We start from the raw sequence: 23,190 nt of genomic DNA on the forward strand, positions 1-23,190 counted from the left end.
TCTTCTTCAGGAAATGGTTCTGGGATATAGTCCTTATCCTCTATAACCCGCTCTAGGATACATTCCTCAAGTTTCAAGCTACCACATTGTGAAACTCCACACATCCACAGTTCTTTAGGCTTACCTAACCAAGCTGGAAGTTCTGATCCTGCAACTGTGGCGGAATCAAACTCCTCAACCAGTGTTCTCATCACATCCCTATAGCTATGGTCCCTCAAGTTTATCTTTGTTATGGTTTCCATATGTCTCAGGTATATATGGTCATAACCGCAATCTTGGACCATTTTCAATTGTCGCATGAATGGTCTTCCCAAAATGATGTCATAGTTGTTCTTCTTGCCAAAGTCAACAACAGCAAAAGTGTGTTCATATTCAATGCCACAAGAAGTAACAAGTACTTTTTCTAGCAATCCTAGGGACTTTTCCTTATGTCCGTCTGCAAGCTGCAGGGTCATTCGTGTGGATATCAAGGCAGGTTTTCCCCATTTTTTCCAAACCTCTTTGGTTGCAATGGCCACACCAGCTCCACTGTCAAGGATTGCCATGGTTTTTACATTATTGAATTCCATAGGAAGGGTGGTGTTTCCATCTTCTCCCTCGTAATACTCGCCTACCTTGTTTAATGGCACTGGCCTAGTATTTAGTTGAGGCATTTCAAGCTCTTTGATGCCTTCCTCGATTTGAGTCATTGGGGTTTTTACACCAAATTTCTCTAGACATTTACCCACATTGGCCCACATGTTTGGTCTTATTCTGAGCAACTCAGCTAACATTATTGTACAGGTGACTGGGGTAGATAGAATATCTACTAGCCCCTTTGAATCGATGGCCTTGTTGGGAGACAGTCTCTATGATGGGACTGCAACCACATCTGACTTGTTCTCGTACTCTCCCATGTAGGACGGTAGTGTTCTTAGCGAATGGGGTTGACTATCCATAGATTGTACAGATCCTTTGTCACCCAATACGATCGCACATCTAGATTCATTTGAGATCCAGTCTCAAATTCCTCTATTGGTGGTAGAAACACTCCTCGTTCATCACCAGTCTTGTCTACTCATCTTCTTAGGTCATCGGCTTCATTGGCCTCTCTGACTTGTTTCCACAATTCGTCAAGACCATCTATCTCTTTACAATCCTCAGGTATAGCTCGGTGAAATCCCTCAAAAGAGTTATCCGTGGTATTCAATACTATCCTTGGTTCTAATGCTGGGTCTTTGAGGTTTGGTCTGTGCTCATAACTAGAATCTAGCTCTTTTAGTTCCTGGTTTTGTGGGATTACTTGTGTAGGCATGACACGGATCACATCCTCAGGTTTTGCAACTGGTGGTTCTAGTAAAGCTTGGGCTGTTTGAATCATTTTCTGGCACATTTCAAACCTTTGCTTTTCTAGTTCCGCATAGGGATATGTCATCCACGTGTGTTCTTGGGTTTGGTTGTTTTTGAGCCTCACATCAAAGGCTTTCAAGAGGGCATCTAATGTCTCATTAACCTTCTCTGCCAACATAGATCCTCATGAACTAGCACTTCTTGGTTTCTCATCCATGGATGGTTCTTCTAGAGGTTTAACCATCTGTGTAAGAGAAGGTGCCTCCTTTTCCTCATGTTGTTTTATCTTCTCCTCAGCTTTGGTAAGCTTCTCAGCTAGGGATTTTTTCTCTCGTTCCCTGCGTGCTTTCATCCTAGTCTTTCTAGCTTTCCAACTATTTCGTTTGCTCTTGGTTTTCTGACTAGGTGCGTCTGTCTTTGGTCCATCATCTGTCTTTGGACTCATGTCACTTTCCGTGTTCTTTGTCTCTGGATTATCATCAGCTTTGTTTTGAGCTTGTGCTCTCATAACTACTTGAACTGGTACAACATTTTCATTTTCTGAGCTATTAGGTAGCTGAACAATCCCTAATACATTTGTCGTGATTTTCCTGATTTGGTTTGGGTTTTTCGGGCAATCGGGGATCAAGTGAGTGATGCCACACTCAAGACAATAAGCATTTACTTCAGTGATCTCCGTATGAGGACATTGTTTGACCAAGTGGTTGTCACGAATTTTGTGACAATGTGTCTCTGGTTGAGGAGATTCTTTTAGCATTTCCTCTTGGCTATAAGCAAGCTTTGACCTAGATAAGCCGCTATTTGCAATGAATCACAATGTCCTTTCTTCCATTTCATACCTTCTTTCTTTCGACTGAAACCCAAGAGGTGGAGGTTGTACCGGCCTCACCACTCCATGTGTTTCTCTCACATTTTGTTGCTCCAAAGGGTAGTACTCACTTTGGTTGCTATACCACATTGTAGCTGGTACTAGCGTTGGTTTATTTGATGCTTCTATCATTGGCATGTATCTCATGTCTACCGGCATTCTAGCACCTGGAAGCGGAGGTTGTTGTCCTAAGACAAGCTGTGGCCTTAAAACTCCTACTGGTCCTAGCGCATTCCCCGTAATGTATCTAGGTGGAGTAGGTGCTTCTGGAACAAGTTGTACATACCTCTCCCTAGAATTTTCCATGCTATAATAGCACTCTTCCTCCGTATGGTTCGTCCATTTTCTCTCAATTTCACACCACTTCGGCTCCCCCAAATCAGACCTTACCAGAGGAATCAACCTCTTGACCAAGTCGTCGATAAGCTTTTCTTGATCAATAGGTGCCATTGGCTTGGCAATGGACTCAGTTATCTGTGAAACACTGTGCTGAGAGGATGTGTCATCTCCTTGACTCTTTAACTCCTTTTCTTTGTATGCCTCACAATAATCCACTAGATAAAGATCTTCTTTGATCAACTCGTTTAGTGTCATCCTCCTTATCATATGCAGATCCTTCTGAAGGCCCGCATGTCTCATTCCCTGGATAAAGATCAGCATCAGTCGTGCTTGCGTAGGTAATTCCGCTCTCGGACAGAGCTTAACATATCTCTTGTGCCGTAATGATGCTTTGCGTACTGATTCATTCTCTTTCTGTTTGAATCTATTGATTTGCGAGACCGTGTTGTGAGTAATGCCTTTTGGCGAGAATTCTTCAATAAACTCCTCAAACAACTCATCTAGGGTCTCAAAATCCCATTTTTCCACCGAGTCAAACCATGTAGCTACATCATCTTCTAGAGTCAATCCAAATCCCGCAAATTGTGTCACAAAATCTGAAACTTCCTCTGCTCTAATCACTCTTCTAAAATCCGTTACGTGATCTCTTAGATCTTTATCTCCGGAGTATTTTTTGTTTACCCATTTCTGGACTTGGGATGGTCTAACTCGTCGATTGTCTACAAGTCTAACCAGAGACTCTCCCAATCCTTCTCTCGTTATCGCTCTTGAAGGGAATCCTGGTGGCTCTCTTCTTGGAATTCCTATAGGAATTCTCGTGTTTGGTGGAGGCATTTTTGGTCCTTCATTGACCAAATATCCACCTCTTTCTAGTACAGTCTGTGGATTTGTGCTTTCTACAACTCTGTATTCTCGTCCATACTTGTCGACAACTATAGATCTCCATTGACAGTCGACTCCGTATGTGTAGAAATATAAGAGCTTGTAATCCGTTATCTCTTCTAGGTATGGATCTGAGCACCTATAAAGATTGACCTCATTGTCGTCAATGTATCTATATAGTCCTTCACTCTCATGTGACCAATCATCCAAACTCTCTCAACAAGATGGATCTTTATCAATTGCATGTTTGTAAGATTCATTGTGGGAGGATATTCTTCTATCGTCGGGATCTCCAAGCTTGTGTAAGCTGCGTTTGAATCTAGGGTAGACATGATTTCTAGGCTTAAGAGCTTTTGCTTGGTTCAAGTAGACTTAGTCCACTGTGTTCAAGTGCTTTGGTTAGGGAAAAGTCGAAACTATGTCCAAAACCGCAACCGTTTCGCCACAATTCTCGCAAATTGTCGCTTTCAGACACCCCTAACTTGCGGATGTATTTTGAGGCCTCAAACGACGTTTTTTTCACAGTTGACCTAAATGGTTGCGGTTTTGGACATAGTTTTGATATAAATACTTTTCCAATCCGATACCGTTTGTGAAAGTTATGGCCAAAACAATGAATTGCAATTTAGAATGGTCAAAATGAGTCCAAATTCAATTTTAAAAGACTCTGAACACTTCTGTATGGTCAAAATTACAGTTGGACCCTAAAACTGGCCTAGAGACATCCTACGCGTAGGATGTCTATATGCTCAGAATTTAACAACATTTGGTCCAGAGACTCCCCTTAAGTCCAACAACACAATGGTATGCTCAGAATTTCATTTGGACCTAAAAATGGCCTTGAGACATCCTACGCGTAGGATGTCTTTTTGCTCAGAATGACTTGAAATTTTCACCCCAGCTTCTCCTTGATGTGATGATTACAGTGGTGTGCTCATAGGTTGGTTTGGAGTCCTAAATCAAGCTGGAGACATCCGACGCGTAGGATGTCTAGCTACTCAGATTTTGTCCAAACTTGATCCCAAGATTCTCCTAGTGCTCAGCAACCCAATGGTATGCTTAGATTTGAATTTGGATGCCAATAGGTCAAGATTTGGGCTGCATAAGCTTCTAGTGCACTCCAAGAGTAGGATGTCTGACAATTCTTGTCTTTGCTTGGTGAATAGGCCAAACAAGGTCCAAATTCACTTTTGAAACAAGTTCTGGAATCCTTGAGACACTTAGAACCTCCCTATATGGCCAAAGTAGAATTTTGACCACTTTATGACCCTGGAGACATCCTATGCGTAGGATGTCTTTTTGCTCTGTTTCAGCTCAAACTTGCACTGTAGGTTCCCCTTGATGTGCTAAACTCACAGCTATTTTTACTTTTTGATTCTGACACCTATAGGTTGGTCAAATGATCAAGAATCTGTTCCAAAAGCCTGATGTCTGTTCTGATGAATTTATTAAGTATGGAGCCTGATTTACCCTTGTAATTTTCTGTGGTAAAAGCGCACATTTGTAAGGCCCCCATTATGAGGAGAAGCCATCGTGCGTGAAGGAAAATCACTCACCGGAAACAAAAATTTTCACGGACAAGAATCAGGGGCAGAGACTTTTTTTTTCGCCAGAATATTATGGCCGGACGGCGGCCGGAAAGTGGTCGAAAAACAACCGGTCGGTTGGCCAGTGGCCGGTTAGTCAATGGCCGATGGCCGGTGGTCGGAAGTCAATGGCCGGTGGCTGGTGGCCGAATTCAATGGCCGGTGGCCGAATTCAAAAGCGGACTTGTGTTCTCAAGGGCGGCCACACATGGGCGGATTGGAGGGTCCGATTTGGACTTATTCGCACAAGGGCGGCTACACATGGCTGTCTCTCATAAGAGAGGGCAACCCTTTTGGCCTATAAAAGGAGGCCATTTCTACACACATTTCATAGTGTGAAGTTGATGTAACAAGGTGAGTGTGAGGTGGTGAGAGTGAAGCAAGGCGGGAGCTCCATTAAGGGTATAATCCCTTTGTAAACTACTTCTTGTTTTGAAGTACTAAAGCCATTGAGTGGATGCTTTCCCGTGGACGTAGCCCACATTGGGTGAACCACGTATATCGTGTGTACTCTCTCTCTCTCTCTCTCTCTCTCTCTCTCTCTCTCTCTACTCTATAATATCGTGTATATAAATCTGTCTGAAGCACAGGATAATCATCAAGTGCTGTACTATCAATGGAAACAAGAGGAAGGCTTAAGGAGAGGTTCAAAAACCAAAAGGGTCGTGATCGCTCAAGGCGGAGCAAGTCACGCACAAAGTCAGTTCTTGAATGTTGGAACTGCGGCAAGAAGGGCCACGTCAAGAAGGATTGCTGGTCCAAGAAGAAGAAGGAGACAGAGTCTCAAGACAACAAGCCAACATCGGAGGCCAATGTGGCAGGTAAAGTAGAGCAAGATGCTCTAATTCTCTCATTAGACAATGTGTCTAATTCCTGGATAGTAGATTCCGGGGCTTCATTCCATGCGACACCACACAAGCAACATTTCCAAGACTACACCAAAGTTAATTTTGGGTATGTATACTTGGGAGATGATGAAGCTTGTGAGATTGTCGGCAAAGGTACAGTTTCTGTCAAAACTGCTAACGGAAATGAATGGAAGCTTAAAGATGTTAGGCATGTTCCTTCTCTTCGCAAAAATTTGATCTCTACAGGACAATTGGACGATGAAGGTCACAACATTGCATTCGGAAACAAACGGTGGAAGATCTCAAAGGGATCTTTGGTGGTTGCCAAGGGTGAAAAAGTTGGTGCACTTTACTTGTGTACTGTTAGCACGCAACCTTCAGCTTGTGCAGCAACTAGAGAAGTTGATAGTGCGGTGTGGCACTACCGACTTGGGCATATGAGTGCCAAAGGAATGCAAATCCTTCAAACAAAGAAGTTTCAACCAGGTTTGAAAGAAGTGGACTTTGAGTTCTGTGAAGATTGTGTTTATGGTAAACAGAAGAGGGTAAAATTTCAAAAATCAGAAAATGAAAGAAAAAATAAAAAACTTGAGTTGGTTCATTATGATGTTTGGGGTCCTGCAAGTACACCATCACTTGGTGGCTCATTGTACTATGTAACATTCATAGACGATCCGACTAAAAAAACATGGGTTTATGTCATGAAGAATAAATCCGATGTATTTTCCATATTTCAAAGGTGGAAAGCCTTTGTGGAGAATGAAACAGGTACCAAGGTTAAATGCCTCAGATCCGACAATGGAGGCGAATATTGCAGCCAAGCTTTTGTGCTAGCAATGGCATTTGGAGGCAAAGGAGAACCCCAAGGACACCTCAACAAAATGGGATTTTGGAAAGGATGAACAGGACAATCATGGAACGAGCAGGAAGCATGCGGCTACATGCAGGCCTACCGCTTGAACTTTGGGCGGAAGCTGTAAGTACGTCTGTGTACTTAATCAATCGGTCACCCTCAACGGCATTGGATGGGGGAGTTCCAGAAGAGGCATGGACAGGTAAACCGGTGAATTATTCATTTCTCAAAGTGTTTGGGTGTGAGGCTTTCATGCACATAGATAGAAGCCTAAGATCAAAGTTAGATGCAAAGTCCAAAAAGTGTTTCTTCATTGGCTATGGAGAAGGAGACTTGGGTATCGCCTATGGAATCCTGAAGATGGTAAAATATTAAGGAGTAGGGATGTAATTTTTAACGAACAAAATATGTACAAAGATTACTTGGAAAGAAAACAAACAAAAGAAACAGGTTATGAGTACATGGAGCTTGAGGACGGGAAGACTCAAGGACTGCAAACGGTGACAATGTTCAACAACGTCAACCAAATGAGGAGCCTCAACCTATTCCCCGAAGATCTACAAGAGCAAGTAGACCTCCAGAAAGGTTTGTTCCTTCCTTCAACCATCTCTTGATCTCAGATTCTGGAGAGCCGGAATCATATGAAGAAGCTATGCAACATGAATCCAAAGAAGAATGGACGAAGAGCATGCAAGTGGAGATGGACTCACTACATCACAACCAAACATGGGAGTTGGTTGAGTTGCCTAAAGGTAAGCGGGCACTTCAAAACAAATGGGTGTACAAGCTAAAGGAAGAAGAAGGTGGGAAGAAAAGGTACAAGTCTAGGCTTGTGGTAAAAGGTTTTTCTCAAAAGAAAGGTATTGAATTCAATGAAATATTTTCTCCTGTTGTAAAAATGAACTCAATTAGGCTTGTCTTAAGCCTTGTGGCTGCTCATGATCTAAATCTCGAGCAAATGGATGTAAATACGGCATTCCCTCACGGTGACTTAGAGGAGGAAATCTACATGCTTCAACCAAAGGGGTATGAAGTAAAAGGTAAGGAGAAAATGGTTTACAGATTAAAAAAGAGCTTGTATGGTTTAAAGCAAGCATCAAGACAATGGTACTTGAAGTTTGATCAATGGATGTTTGATCATGGATTCACAAGATGCAACTCGGATCACTGCGTCTACACGGAGAATTTGGGAGATGGGAAATTCATCATCCTAATGTTGTATGTTGATGACATGTTGATTGCAAGTGCTAACATGCAGGACATCAAAGACCTAAAAGAGGAGCTGTCCAAATCTTTTTCAATGAAAGATTTAGGTGCTGCAAAGAGGATACTTGGTATGAAAATATCAAGGGACAGGACGAAGAAGACAATAAAGCTATCTCAAGAAGATTACATCAAGAAGATACTAGAAAGGTTTGCAATGCAAAATGCAAAACCAGTTTCTACACCTTTGGCTGGTCATTTTAAACTAACGAAGGATATGTGTCCAAAGACACAAGAGGAGATAGCCTATATGTCTAAAGTTCCATATGCTGCAGCGGTAGGTTCTCTAATGTATGCTATGGTCTGGACAAGGCCAGACATTGCACATGCAGTGGGAGTTGTGAGTAGGTTCATGGACAACCCAGGTAAAGAGCATTGGCAAGCTGTGAAGTGGATACTTAGGTATCTAAAAGGGACAACAACAAATGCTTTGTATTTTTGAGGAACTGATATTTTTCTAGAAGGGTATGCTGATGCAGATATGGCAGGTGACAAAGATACTCGAAGGAGCACTATTGGCTATGTGTTCACGGTTGGAGGCACAGCAGTAAGCTGGGCTTCAAAGCTGCAGAAAATGGTTTCACTTTCTACCACGGAAGCAGAGTATGTAGCAATGACGGAGGCAAGCAAAGAAATTCTATGGCTTCACAGATTCTTAGAAGAAATTGGATTCAAACAAGACAATTGTGTCTTGTACAGTGATAGCCAAAGCGCTATCCATCTTGCGAAGAACTCAGCCTTTCATTCAAGGACAAAGCACATTGAGGTGAGATATCACTTCATACGCACTCTTTCGGAAGAGGGACAACTAAAGCTAGGAAAGGTGCATACAAGTGAAAATCCTGCAGACATGTTTACAAAGGTGGTCAACAAGGAGAAGTTGAGCTTTTGCTCATCTTCAATCGGCATTCAAGGATAAGAAGCCAGAATGGAAAGCAGTCACAGGTTTGGGTTGGAGATCAGTCTCCAAGTGAGAGATTGTTAAGTATGGAGCCTGATTTACCCTTGTAATTTTCTGTGGTAAAAGCGCACATTTGTAAGGCCCCCATTATGAGGAGAAGCCATCGTGCGTGAAGGAAAATCACTCACCGGAAACCAAAATTTTCACAGACAAGAATCAAGGGCAGAGACTTTTTTTTCATCTGAATATTCTTTTTCGCCGGAATATTATCGCCGGACAGCGGCCGGAAAGTGGTCGGAAAACAACCTATCGGTTGGCCGGTGGCCGGTAGTCAATGGTCGATGGCCGGTGGTCGGAAGCAAATGGTCGATGGCCGGTGGTCGGAAGTCAATGGCCGGTGGCCGGTGGTCAGAAGTCAATGGCCGGTGGCCGGTGGTCAGAAGTCTACTTTCCTTCATTGTTTTGAAGTGTTGATCTTCTCTAATCTAACTCTTACTTATGCTAAACTTCTCCGATTAGTGGAGTCCTTATCTAACTCTCTCGATTAAGCAGAGTGGGTGTACTCGTGATTGAGAGATTAGAGTTGCCCTCTAATGGTGTGCTTGTGTGTGTGTAGGTTTAAGAAGCCTTGAGCTTAATTTTATTATGTGTGACTTGATTTGGACACCATGATGGGCATGGTTGGGGTGGCCGACTGAATGCGATCTTGTGTGCTTAATCGTCAATGGATGTAATTAGAGTTGTGCTTGAGAGATTCCAAGATTAGTGTGTTTCACTTCGTTGCATGATGTGTGTAGATGATTGCTTGAAATTGATGCTTGATGTGCGATTAGCATTAGTTGATTTGGGATGATTTTTATTTGCATTGGAGGATGCACGCTCTTGAATCCTCTCAATCTTTGCATCCCATGACGCTCTCGCACATTCTTTGTGTGATGCCTCCAAGCGCTGGACATGAAAAGAAAGTTAAAGCATGACAGAGAGCAACGTACCAAGCTGGCTTCGAGCCTCTTGCGTCTTCTTCTTCTCTCTTCCTCTCTCTCTCTCTCTCTCTTTCGTACTTCACGCAGAGCAGGGAACGACTATGTTCATGAGGTGCTAATGAGGTAGTGTGTACTTCACTGAGTAGAGAATATGGCTACTGAGGTTCCCTGCAATCTGCCAGCGGTTGTACTTCAATGCGTACTTGAAAGCTACCCAGAGCCACCACCAGGGCTATGATGAAAAGCGGGTTAATATTGCAGTAGGTATATTTTTTGCTTCATTCGCAACCTTCATTTTTTTATTTTTGTCGTACGCCTTCACGTCGCAGAAATCGACACATGGCATAGGAAGGCTTCCGCCATAGTATGTTAGTAGATTTATTTATAAATGGGCTCTTTCAACTTTTTGTTAACGGCCTCCCATATTGTTGTTCTTATTTTGTACTTCCAAATTCAAGCTTCATCATGATGACACTAGCTGTTAGGCAAAGTGTTGCACCTGTGGGTGAAGAAAGAAGCTTGCAAATGACAACTTCAAGAAAGACATGACAACTTCAAGAAAAGGCTTGGAAAAGAAAGGTGGTCACACATCTGTGTTGACCGCTGGGTCAACAACACAACATAACTCAAGTTTCGTACCAAAGTCTTATCTTTGGCGAGTTATGAAATGCTGCAGATTATGGCTATAAACGTCATTTGTAATGAGTAGTTATTCTAGTTTCAGAAGCCGGGGTGCAATGGCACTTCCATATTGTAAATACAAAGCCATTTGACCCTTTCAACCCCATTTTTGGTTAAACCTAAGGTAGCCTTAGTATATAAGGTACCTAGGTCATTTTGTAAAAGGAGACTTTAATCATAATCAAAACTTTAGCGCTGCCGTCTACTGTGTGAGAGAGAGAAAGAGAGTGAGCGTGAGCTTTATCCTCTCGCTACGCCCGGCTCGCTCAACACATTCGAGATCCGACTGCACCATTGTTGTAGGCTCGAGGAGAGCTATGCGACAATGCCAAGCATTCCACGCGAGACGAAGCGCACACGCCGACGCATCTACGAGCTATTTGTGTCCGTAAGTGTATCAAACGATGTCTGTTTTCTCCGTGCTAGTAGTCTATAAAATCGTGGCGACATAAGCTACGCATAGGTACTCATAAATTTCAGTTCCGGGCACTTTCAAAATTCTGCTCTGTCATCCTACGCGTTTTCTGCAGATGGGTTTAGAGTGAGGGTTTTAAGTGTAGAAGCTTAGGGACAGGTGTATCCTAGTGAGGGGATGGTGTTCCTTAAGTTTCGTATGAATCTAGCATGATTAGGTGAGTTACCTTCCGCATGTGTGTATGTGGCTAGGTGGTGTAGTTGATAGCAATGAGGTTCTTGATTGTGGTTTAGTTGGCCTTTCACAGTGTTGTATGTGTAGGATGGTCTCAGCCTGACAAGCTAAAGAGATTTCCTCTGTGTGCCTATCGTGTCATCTGTGTCCTCGATTGACATTATGTTGATCTAGGTAGTGTTTGCATGCACTTCATGGGTGTGTGAGTCGCTCCCCCAACATTGGCGCCGCTGCCGGGGACACAAGGACCTAAGTAGGTTTCCTACTAACACTCGTGTGATGGTTGCTTGATTTAGTTTCGGCTAAAGAAAGCGTTTTCTTAAGTGGATCCGGAAGAGGATATTTCGCGATCAAGTGGATAGCCAAGAAGCGTGTGTCTTGCCGAGGGTCTGCGACTAGATAGGTTTAGTTAGGATCTATGGATTAGAGTAGTTGTTGGTGGTCGAGTGATTTGTGAGGTGATAAAATCGTTTACTAGTCCGAGTGGCGGTGAAGCGTTTTTCTACTCATAGATGCAAAACCCCATATGATTTGTAGGAGTAGCTTTAGGTAAGTGATCCAATTCTGATCTAGAGCTATTCAACATTGAATTATTTGCTAAAGTTCTTGATTGCATTTGAAATCACGGAGAAGTGTGCTTTTGAGGATAAAAATGCATTAAACAAGCTTTTATGGATATTTTTGTATGACTGATTGATGCTGTGCATATAAAAGAGCATTTGCAAGGGTTCTGTGAAGAAAACGTGCAATTCTGTAAACATAGACATCCTACGCGTAGGATGTCTCAAGGGGGTTCTGGAGACCAAATTTGAAAATTCTGACTGCACCAGTGTGTTCAGAAGGGGGGGTTTACCCTAAGTATACATTGACCAACTCTTGACACCCAAAAGACCAAAGACGGAGTGTCAAAAACGCGAAAACAAGAAACTTAAGATTTTGAGCTCAATTTTGCATAAAAACTGGTAGGAATGCTTGAAAAGTAGTGCTCAAGACTTGAGGATGCCTGTGGATGAATTCTGCCAAAAATTTCATCAGTAGACATCCTATGCGTAGGATGTCTAGAGAGTGATTCTGGAAGCAAAAATCAAGTTTTGACATCATACCCATATTCTGCATGTTATGTTGGACACACACACCAAAGCTCATGTCATTTGGACATATAGACTGAGAGTTAAGGGGATGTTACTCTTTCAGAGAAATATTTTCCCAAAAGTGGTGATTCTGAGCAATTTTCACATCCAAAATTTGTTGTGATCACATATTCTTGTTATATGCATCAAGAAGCACCTTGGGTAGAAACAGAAGTCCATTCTGAGAAAAAAGACATCCTACGCGTAGGATGTCTACAGTGTGATCTGGTGGAAATTTTGAAATTCTGAGTTGACCAGTGTGTTCAGGAGGTAGGTTTTACACTATTTTCTCCTGGAAAGCGGAACTTGACCATATCTTGACAGGATAAGGCCAGATAGACTAAAATTGCCAGCCATCCTACCCAAATTGTGTCCAAGGCCTAATTTTGAGACCAAACCATAGGATGACTCCATAGGCATGTTCTAAATGTTGTATTGAGTGCATGTGATAAATTTCATCTCATTTGGGTCAATGAAAGGAAGATTGAACAGACTTTAGCATTTTTGACTGAAAAAGGCAAGAATAGCTAGTTTTGGGGTCGTTTGACATCCAAATTAAAATCTAAGCATAACATTGGGTTGCTAACATCAAGGGGAAGCTGTGGCTCAAGTTTGGGGAAATTCTAAGCACTTAGACATCCTAGGCGTAGGATGTCTTCACCATGATTTAGCACTCCAAATTAACCTCTGAGCATACCACAGTGATCAGCACCTTAAGGAGAGTTCGTGGTTCAAATTTGGGGCAATTTTGAGCAGTTAGACATCCTACGTGTATGATTTAGAGGCCAAATTCAAACCGTGGAGATAGCAGGGTGTTGTATAGCCTTAGGCAAGCCTCCTAGTCAATTTTGGTCCAATTTGGAGTTGATTTGACTGGTGAATTATGTTAGGAAATAAGACGTATCTAAATAGATAATTGAGTAGATTACTTAATGGAGAGAGACAAATTTATATACACGAGATTATAGAGTAGAGAGAGAGAGAGAGAGAGAGAGAGAGAGAGAGAGAGAGAGAGAGAGAGAGAGAGAGAGAGTACACACGATATACGTGGTTCACCCAATGTGGGCTACGTCCACGGGAAAGCAGCCACTCAATGGCTTTAGTACTTCAAAACAAGAAGTAGTTTACAAAGGGATTATACCCTTAATGGAGCTCCCGCCTTGCTTCACTCTCACCACCTCACACTCACCTTGTTGCATCAACTTCACACTATGAAATGTGTGTAGAAATGGCCTCCTTTTATAGGCCAAAAGGGCTGCCCTCTCTTATGAGAGACAGCCATGTGTAGCCGCCCTTGTGCGAATAAGTCCAAATCGGACCCTCCAATCCGCCCATGTGTGGCCGTCCTTGAGAAGACAAGTCCGCTGGTTCACATTGATGAGACATAATAGGTTCATTAGTGACCTAGGTAGTAAAAATTAGCATTAATCCAATGTGGTCGCCCAGGTAAGTGGGCGGGCCGCCAGGTATGTACACGTATTCTTTTGTTAAAACCTAATAAGAAGTCACTATGCTCTACACATTACAGTAGAGCAAGTTCACCATATTGTCGTGCTCTTCTTCTCGCACTCTCTCTCGCGTCGCACTTCCGCTCGTACTCCTTCAACTGGTATCAGAGCTCAGATCGAGGCTCGGGGCAGCACTACAGGAGGCTAGAGTCACCAGCTCAGATTGGAGTGAAATTCGACAGGCGAAGACACGGCCCCAAATCCTGTGGGAAAGCCCATAGGGTTTGGTGTGCTCAGAATTTCATTCTGAGGTCATCTCGGCCACCGTTCGGCTTCGACAAAGGTCTGCGCAGGCCATTTTCGACTACGTGGTCTCGGCGGGTGCAGATCTGACTCTGCAAATTTGGGGTTTTCGGCCTACGACTGCAAGTGTGGAGGATATCGACACTCCCACAGTGTTGATTTGTGGTTGTCTACACATCGAAGGACGGCTCACAGTTCTTCCAGGCGTGTCACATACGACACGGTCGCATCTACACACAGACTGTAGGCGACATCCACTAGTTCATCAGGTAGCTTGTGTTTGTTGCTTGATATTCCAGATTTCATCCTGAAATTGCAGGTACTTCCACATGGGATGTATTGTCAGAGATGATGTATGTCTGTTGAGGGTTTGCTGGCTGTGAGTCACGCAGCAAACAACCGTCGCAGCGGTTACAGCATACAGTGGGAAATTTGTGGATGTATGACTTTGTGGGAAGTCTATGTACTGTCAGATTTACTGCAGCCTTTGTTGAGGGTCGAGTGAGGTTTTATTGAGATTGGGGATTCTCGAATGTTGAGATCCTTTCGGTTATACAGGTCTTGGAGCGATCCCTCCAGCACCCTTGGATAGGCAGCTAGGATGTATTGACTGTGAGTTAGACAGTTGGGATTGCATCTTTGCTTTACTGCCGTTGAGGCATTGTCGCAGTCTATGCTTACAGGACAGTGAAAGGACAGTCAGAGACAGTACAGGTGCAGGACAGGTTTACCCACAGCTTACAGTGTTAGAGAGACAGTGGTTTTTTGAGCTGTTTTTGGTCTGTTTTTAGTACACCAGAGCCATTTTACAAAGGATACTCTGCCAAAATTTCTACAGAATCTGAAGATTTCTTGGTTCATTTGACAGGTTGATATTGGTTCAGAGGTCAGTTTACAGGGGAAACTCTGTCGAATTTTTCCCAGAAAAGTAAACTACTGTGAAGCGTAGCTATGGCTGGATCACAGGACACAGCTCTTTACAATATCAAGAAGCTGGATGGAACCAATTTCCCATTGTGGAAGAAGCAGATTTGGCACGTGTTGGTACAAAAGAAGCAGATAAAACCTATAAAGCTCAAGGGGATAAAACCAGAAGATATGGACGAAGATGAATGGAGCGAAATGGATGAATTAGCACTTTCTACCATTATGCTGACTTTGGCAGAAAGCGTTTACTTCAATGTAGCAGACGAGATGTCAGCTTATCAAGCATGGTTCAAGCTGAGTGATCTTTATGAGAAGAAGAGTGCAGCTTCACAGGTATATTGGCTTAAGAAGCTTGTTGACTTGAAGATGAAAGAAGGGACACCTATGTCCAATCATCTGAATGAATTCAACACAATCTATAGTCAGTTGTCAGCTCAAGGTGTCAAGTTTGATGAACCTGTTAGAGCTATGTTCCTGTTGATCACATTGCCAGAAAGTTGGGACACTTTTCGCACAGCTTCGAGTAATTATGCACCTCCAGATGGTTTGAACATAGCAGGTGTAGAAGGAAGTCTGCTTACTGAAGAAACCAATAGAAAGACAATGGACAAAGGCAAAGGAACAGCCTTAGTTGTCAGGGGAAGGACCGAAGAAAAGTACAAAGGTGGAAAGAGGAATCAGTCTTGTAGCAAGTCCCGCAGTGCTAAAGACAAAAGTGACATAGAATGCTACCATTGTGGCAAGAAGGGTCACATGAAAAGAGACTGCAGAGAATGGAAAGCAGAATAAGGCAAAGAGAAAGCTAAAGACCATGGTGAGAAGAACAAGTCCTCAGTGAAGATTCAAGAAATAAATGTGACAAACACTGTTGTAGAGGATGAGAGTATAGTGTCAGGAGACATCTACTTCTTGAAGAATACAATGGACTCAGCTCTTCTTACAGCATCTGATGGAAATGCATTGAGTGATTGGATTATAGACTCAGGGGCATCACTTCATGTGTCTCCAAACAAGGAGTGGTTTACTTCTTATGTGACCACTAAAGATCATGTTCCGCTAGGCAATGGGCAGACATGTGAGATCTTAGGTGTTGGAGATGTTCAACTGAAGTTTCAGAATGGCTCTTCTTTCATGCTGAAGAATGTGAGACATGTTCCCGCAATTACAAAGAGCTTTGATCAGCACAGGTTTACTTGATGATGCTGGCTACGTCACCATTTTTGGACAGAACATGTGGAAGATATCCAAGGGTTATATGACAGTAGCACATGGAGTAAAGTCTGGAGGACTTTACATGATTTATGTATCAAATGTCTCTAAAAATGTAATCAATGTAACCGAGCAGCCGAACGTTTCTTTGTGGCATAGCCGGTTAGGACATATGTCCAAGAAAGGAATGGAAATCTTGTCTCGTTCTGGTTATTTGCCTGGCTTTTCATTTAATGATTTTGAATTCTGTGAACATTGTATGTATGGTAAGCAAACACAGCAGCCACATAAGCATAGAAGCAGTAGAAGAGATACACAGTTGGCACTTGTTCATAGTGATTTGTGTGGACCTATGCCTAACCTATCTCTAGGGGGAGCTTCTTACTTTATGACATTTATAGATGATTACTCGAGGAAAGTATGGGTTTACTTTCTCAATCACAAGGATGAAGCGTTTAGTGTTTTCAAAACGTTTGTGACACTTGTGGAGAATCAGAGTGGCAAGAAGCTTAAATGCTTACGCACTGAAAATGGTGGAGAGTATGTTTCAAAGGCCTTTCAGATATTTTGTGAGTCAAAAGGTATAAAACGTGAACTTACTGCTCCTTACAATCCTCCTCAAAATGGTGTTGCTGAGAGGATGAATAGGACCATACAAGAGAAGGTCAGAAGTATGTTGTGTAATGCACAGCTGCCAAATGGGTTTTGGGCTAAAGCTGTATCAACAGCTGTTCATCTTGTAAATAGATCTCCTAACAAGGTTTTGCAGAAGGATTCAGTGCCAGAGATGGTCTGGTCAGGCAAAATGCCCTCATACAAGCATCTCAGAGTCTTTGGCTGTGAGGCATATACTCATGTTCCAAAGGAATTTAGGAACAAACTTGAGCCAAAGAGTAGAAAGTGCATCTTTCTAGGCTATGGTAATTCTGGTGAGATGGGGTACAGACTTTGGGATCCCGAATCCAGAAAGGTTGTCCGCAGAAATGATGTTCACTTTAATGAATCCAAATATCATTCTAAACCAGAGAGGGTTGAGGAGATTAGAAGAGTTGTCTTCCAAGAAGATGGACCTGCACGTGCAAGACAAAATGTCAGGGCTCAAGAGGAGCAAGGACAAGATAGAGTGGAACCACAGGTTGTGGCTGAGCCTGAGCCTGAGCCACCTATTGTGCATAGATCTGGACGTGTCACGCGACCTCCTGATAGGTTTTTTCCATCTATGAACTATGTCATGTTGACTGATTGCAATGAGCCTTCATGTTACAAGGAAGCAGTGCAAATGAAGGACTCCGGGAATTGGCAATTGGCCATGCAGTCAGAGATGACAGCTCTGCATAAAAACCAGACATGGAAGCTAGTTAAATTACCACGGGGCAAAAAGGCTCTACCCTGTAAATGGGTTTACAGGTATAAGATCACCGCTCATGATTGTCAACCAAAGTACAAAGCAAGGCTTGTTGCCAAGGGATTTAAGCAAGAACAAGGCATTGACTTTGATGAAGTCTTCTCTCCGGTGGTCAAGATGACTACATTGAGATGCTTTCTGGCTTAAAACAATCACCGAGGGCATGGTACCATAAATTACACAAGTTTATGCTTTCTCAAGGCTACAAACGTAGTGAGTTCGATCACTGACTATATACAAAGAAGGCTAAGGATGGCAGTTGGCTGATCCTTATTTTGTATGTGGATGACATGTTGATTGCTGGCAAGCACTTGGAAGAAATTTCAGCTTTGAAGTCAAAGAGGCAAAATCATTTGACATGAAAGACATGGGTGAGGCAAGTCATATACTTGGTATGCGCATTGAGAGAGACAGATCAAAGAAGTTGATTTGGTTATCTCAAACAGAGTATATTGACAAGGTTTTGCAACGTTTCAATATGGAGAAGGGAAAGACATTGAGTGTTCCATTGCCACCATATGTGAAACTTAGCAAACAAGATTGTCCTCTGTCTGAGGAAGAAGAGGCTGAAATGGATAAGATTCCATATGCGTCTGCAGTGGGTAGTTTGATGTATGCAATGATTGCTACTCGCCCAGACATTGCATTTGCAGTGGGAGTAGTAAGTCGATACATGTGAAACCCAGGCAAGAAACATTGGGAGGCAGTGAAAGGAATATTGAGATACCTGAAAGCTACAAAGAGTATGCGTATATGCTATGGGAGTCAGGAGCTAAGTGTAAAGGGTTTTACAGACTCAGATTATGCAGGTGACTTAGAAAACCGAAGGTCTACGTCAGGGTATGTCTTTACATTGGCTGGTGGAGCAATATCATGGTGTTCTAGATTACAAGATTGTGTTACTCAGTCTACTACAGAGGCTAAATATGTTGCAGCATTAGAGGCATGCAAAGAATCAATTTGGCTTAATCGACTAGTAACAGATTTGGGAATCAAAGAAGAGATGCCTGTGTTATATTGTGATAGTCAAAGTGCTATACAATTGGCTCGCAATCCAGTTTATCACTCAAAGACAAAGCATGTGGATGTGAAGTATCATTTCATCACGGAAATGCTCGAGGATAAGCAACTTTAGCTTGTCAAAGTTCACACCACAGAAAATCCGGTTGATCTACTTACAAAAGGACTTCCCTCAGAGAGCTTTGCGCATTTTCGCAAGCAGTTAGGTGTAGGGTAGTACATCACTTCTCTACATCTCTTGTATATTAGCTTGTATAGTAGCTTCTCTCACACTTAAAGTACCACATTGGACTTTAAGTGGGAGGTTGTTGGGGTATAAAGCCCAATGTGGTCGCCCAGGTAAGTGGGCGGGCCGCCAGGTATGTACACATATTCTTTTGTTAAAACCTAATAAGAACTCACTATGCTCTACACATTACAGTAGAGCGAGTTCACCATATCGTCGTGCTCTTCTTCTCGCACTCTCTCTCGCGTCGCACTTCCGCTCGTACTCCTTCATCTCTCTCTCTCTCTCTCTCTCTCTCTCTCTCTCTCTCTCTCTCTCTCTCTCTCTCTCTCTCTCTCTCTCTCTCTCTCTCTCTCTCTCTCTCTCTCTCTCTCTCTCTCTCTCTCTCTCTCTCTCTCTCTCTCTCTCTCTCTCTCTCTCTCTCTCTCTCTCTCTCTCCCCCCCCCCCCCCCCGGTAGCTATGCATGGACTGAGGGTACTAACAAGCAGTTGGCAGCCAAGGGTGAGGACGAGGAGGGGCCGTAACAGATTTGAGGACGCAGGATTGAGGGTACTAACAAGCAGTGGGCAGCCAAGGGTGAGGACGAGGAGGGGCCGTAACAGATTCGAGGACGGGTATGCATGGACTGAGATAACAAGCCCGACTGTAGCCCAGGGTGAGGACGAGGAGGGGCCATGCATGCAGCCAAGGACGAGGAGGGGGTGGAGCACGTTGCTAGGCCAAATCTCTCTCTCTTTGAGTCGTCCTTTTTGCTTGCTTCTTTGCCGTCCACCTGCAGCATGCTTCGTCGGCCCCCCGCCTTGCTCATGCTATGTCAGCCCCACGCATTGCTTGCGAGCCATTAGTCTTTGCCGTCCACCTACAACATGCTGTGTCGGCCCCCCGCCTTGCTCATGTTGTGTCAGCCCCACGCCTTGCTTGCGAGCCATTAGCTTGAGCACATGAAGGCCTTCCAGCCGGCCAATGCCTCATATACAGGGGTGTGAGAGAGCCGTTGTATTGACGGTCGACCGGTAGAACTGCCTCTGTACTGCCTCTGCCGGCCAGCTCTTCCACCTCCAAGGTCATGAAGGACTACCTCTCCCGCCATGCCTCTCTCCAAGGTCCCGAATGACTGCCTCTCCCGACACGGCTGCCGCCTTCATGTGCTCAAGTCTCTCGCCATGCATCTCTCCAAGGTCACGAATGACTGCCTCTCCCTATTTGCCGGCTGGACGTTGGTCGCCAGCCTCATGTGCTAAGTGCAAGAGAGAGAAATGGACTGACGAGCGTGGAGATCGAGAGAGAAAAGGGCAGCTAATTGCAGCATGGACAACGTCGGCACCCTCATCCCTCTCTCTCTCTCTCTCTCTCTCTCTCTCTCTCTCTCTCTCTCTCTCTCTCTCTCTCTCTCTCTCTCTCTCTCTCTCTCTCTCTCTCTCTCTCTCTCTCTCTCTCTCTCTCTCGCTCTCTCCACAGGTCAAAGAACAAACTTGGTGGCGAGTCTTTTACCTTAGTTCAAATTGAACACAAGGCCATTGTAGGTGAAAGTCCTCTCTCTCTCAGTTGTCCTTAATTTTTCCTGGAAAATAATTAAGCCTGGAAAACATACTATAGGGCACATTCAACTTTCTGTCAACAACTCCAAGACAGAAAGAAGTCTCACACTATGTAGCACAGTTCGACCAGCTGCAATGGGGTTTAGAGTGTAGGGTTTTGCATTTAGGGTTTACAGAGTGCTCTAGCATGCCCTATGTTGCTTGCATTAGCACATGATCAAAACACTAAATTGCACAGTAAATATGCGATGAGCTCCATGCATTCTCTGATCTCCAAAAATTTAGGAATGTAACTTTCTGTTAAAAGTTAAAACACTCTAAGAAAAACAACTTATGTTTATAGACAAGATTCCGTTGCCAATGCTAGGGTACAGACACAACCCCTCATCTTTCGTTGCCAATGCTAGGGTACAACAATGCGTCCAAGACGACGCACCTATACAAAGCATAGAACGCTCAAGTCTGCAAGTTAACCATACAGAAAAGAAGAACAAATAAATAAGCCATTTTGTTAGGGTTTTCAAGATCCGTTGGGTATTCAATGCCCATACCACTCACCTAAAATTCTAAACTATCATTACCCCCGCTCTCTCACCCTTTTTTTATTGTAGAGATAGGCAAGGTTAACGCTATTGTTTTTATTGTAGAGACAGCAGCGTGTGCAAGCTGAGGCGAGGTGTGAAGCTCAACTAGGTCGCTCATTAGGTAAATATTTTGGTGCAGTTTTATATTTTTTTGGTTAATTTATTATTTATTATCATTTGTTTTTTCACTCAAAGAGAGAGAGAGAGAGAGAGAGAGAGAGAGAGAGAGAGAGAGAGAGAGAGAGAGAGAGATGTTTTGGTTAATGAAATGAAATGAAATCAAATATAACTAGGTTATGAAATGGAATGAATTTAAAAGACCAAAATGATTGTGAATGTTTTGAGTTAAATTAGGTTAATGAAATGGACCTATGCGAGCAAACTCTTACAAAAATGCCAAAATCACCTATGAAATGAAATAATTTGTTAAATTAATGCTAGGCCAAAATGATCGAGATAGGGAGAAAGAAATGAAATAAAATGAAATGTTCTACAAATCATTACAATTAGGTCAAAAGGCCAAAATAACCTATGAGACCAAACTGTTATAAAAAATGTGAAGATAGAGAGAGAGAGAGAGAGAGAGAGAGAGAGAGAGAGAGAGAGAGAGAGAGAGAGAGAGAGAGAGAGAGAGAGAGAGAGAGAGAGAGAACGAAGTCGAATGAAATGAGATGTTATATTGACGTCTTCAAAAGGCTAAAATCAACTATGAGTCCAAACTGTTACAAAACTGTGAATCTGATACCATGTATGGGTGCTAAAAGACTAGAAAATACTACTACTACTACTAGAATCCATCCTCATTTGCACTGTAGATATCGAGAGAGTATGGCATGAAATGTTCTACTAATGTTTTCAAAAGGCCAAAATGATCTATGAGACCAATTTGATACAAAATTGTGAATGTTTTGACCTAAATCTAGGTACATTAGGTTATATTAACGTCTTCAAAAGGCCAAAATCAAAATTAACGTCCAAACTATTACAAAACTGTGAATCTGATACCATGTGTGGGTAAGTTAGGTTAATGTTTTGGGGTAAATTAGGTTGAGGTTAATGAAATGAAATGATTTCTTAAATTAATGCTAGGTAAATTCACAAGAGAGAGAAATAAATGAAATGGACCTATGCCGACCAAACTCTTACAAAAATGACCAAAATGACAGAATGAAATGAAATGAAATGATTTGTTAAATTAATGCTAGGCCAAAATGATGGATGAGACCAATTTGTTACAAAATTGTGAATGTTTTGACCTGAACTTAGGTAAATTAGGTAAAAGGCCAAAATAACCTATGAGACCAAACTGTTCCAAAAAATGTGAAGATAGAGAGAAATAAATGAAATGAAATGAAATGTTCTACTAATCTTTACAATTAGGTCAAAAGGCCAAAATAACCTATGAGACCAAACTATTACAAAAAATGTGAAGATACTAGAGAGAGAGAGAGAGAGAGAGAGAGAGAGAGAGAGAGAGAGAGAGAGAGAGAGAGAGAGAGAGAGAAAGAGAGAACGAAGTCGAATGAAATGAGATGTTATATTGACGTCTTCAAAAGGCTAAAATCAACTATGAGTCCAAAAAATTACAAAACTGTAAACCTGATACCATGTCACCATGTCTGGGTGCTAAAAGACTAGAAAATACTACTACTACTACTACTACTAGAATCCATCCTCATTTGCACTCTAGATATTGAGAGAGTATGGCATGAAATGTTCTACTAATGTTTCCAAAAGGCCAAAATGATCTATGAGACCAGTTTGTTACAAAATTGTGAATGTTTTGACCTAAATCTGGGTAAATTAGGTTATATTAACGTCTTCAAAAGGCCAAAATCAACTATGAGTCCAAATTGGTTCAAAACTGTGAATCTGATACCATGTGTGGGTGCTAAAAGACTACTACAAAAATACTACTACTACTACTACTAGAATCCATCCTCATTTGCACTGTAGATATTGAGAGAGTATGGCTCACATCCTCTGTTGTACTCTCTGCTATGTAGCCCCATAGCTACATAGCCATCTGGATCTCCATAGCTCATGTGCTTGATCGAGAGAGAAATAAAATGAAATGAAATGGTATATTACATTAATGTCTTCAAAGAGGCCAAAATGACCTATGGGACCAGAGGGTTACAATGTGTTGAATCTGATACAAAGTCAGAGTAACAAAACGAAATGACAAAATGATAATATGATAAGATAAAATTACTA

The sequence above is a fragment of the Adiantum capillus-veneris genome, chromosome 13 (genome assembly GCF_014529385.1).
Source record: "Adiantum capillus-veneris isolate H3 chromosome 13, ASM1452938v2, whole genome shotgun sequence".
Lineage (NCBI taxonomy): Eukaryota > Viridiplantae > Streptophyta > Polypodiopsida > Polypodiales > Pteridaceae > Adiantum > Adiantum capillus-veneris.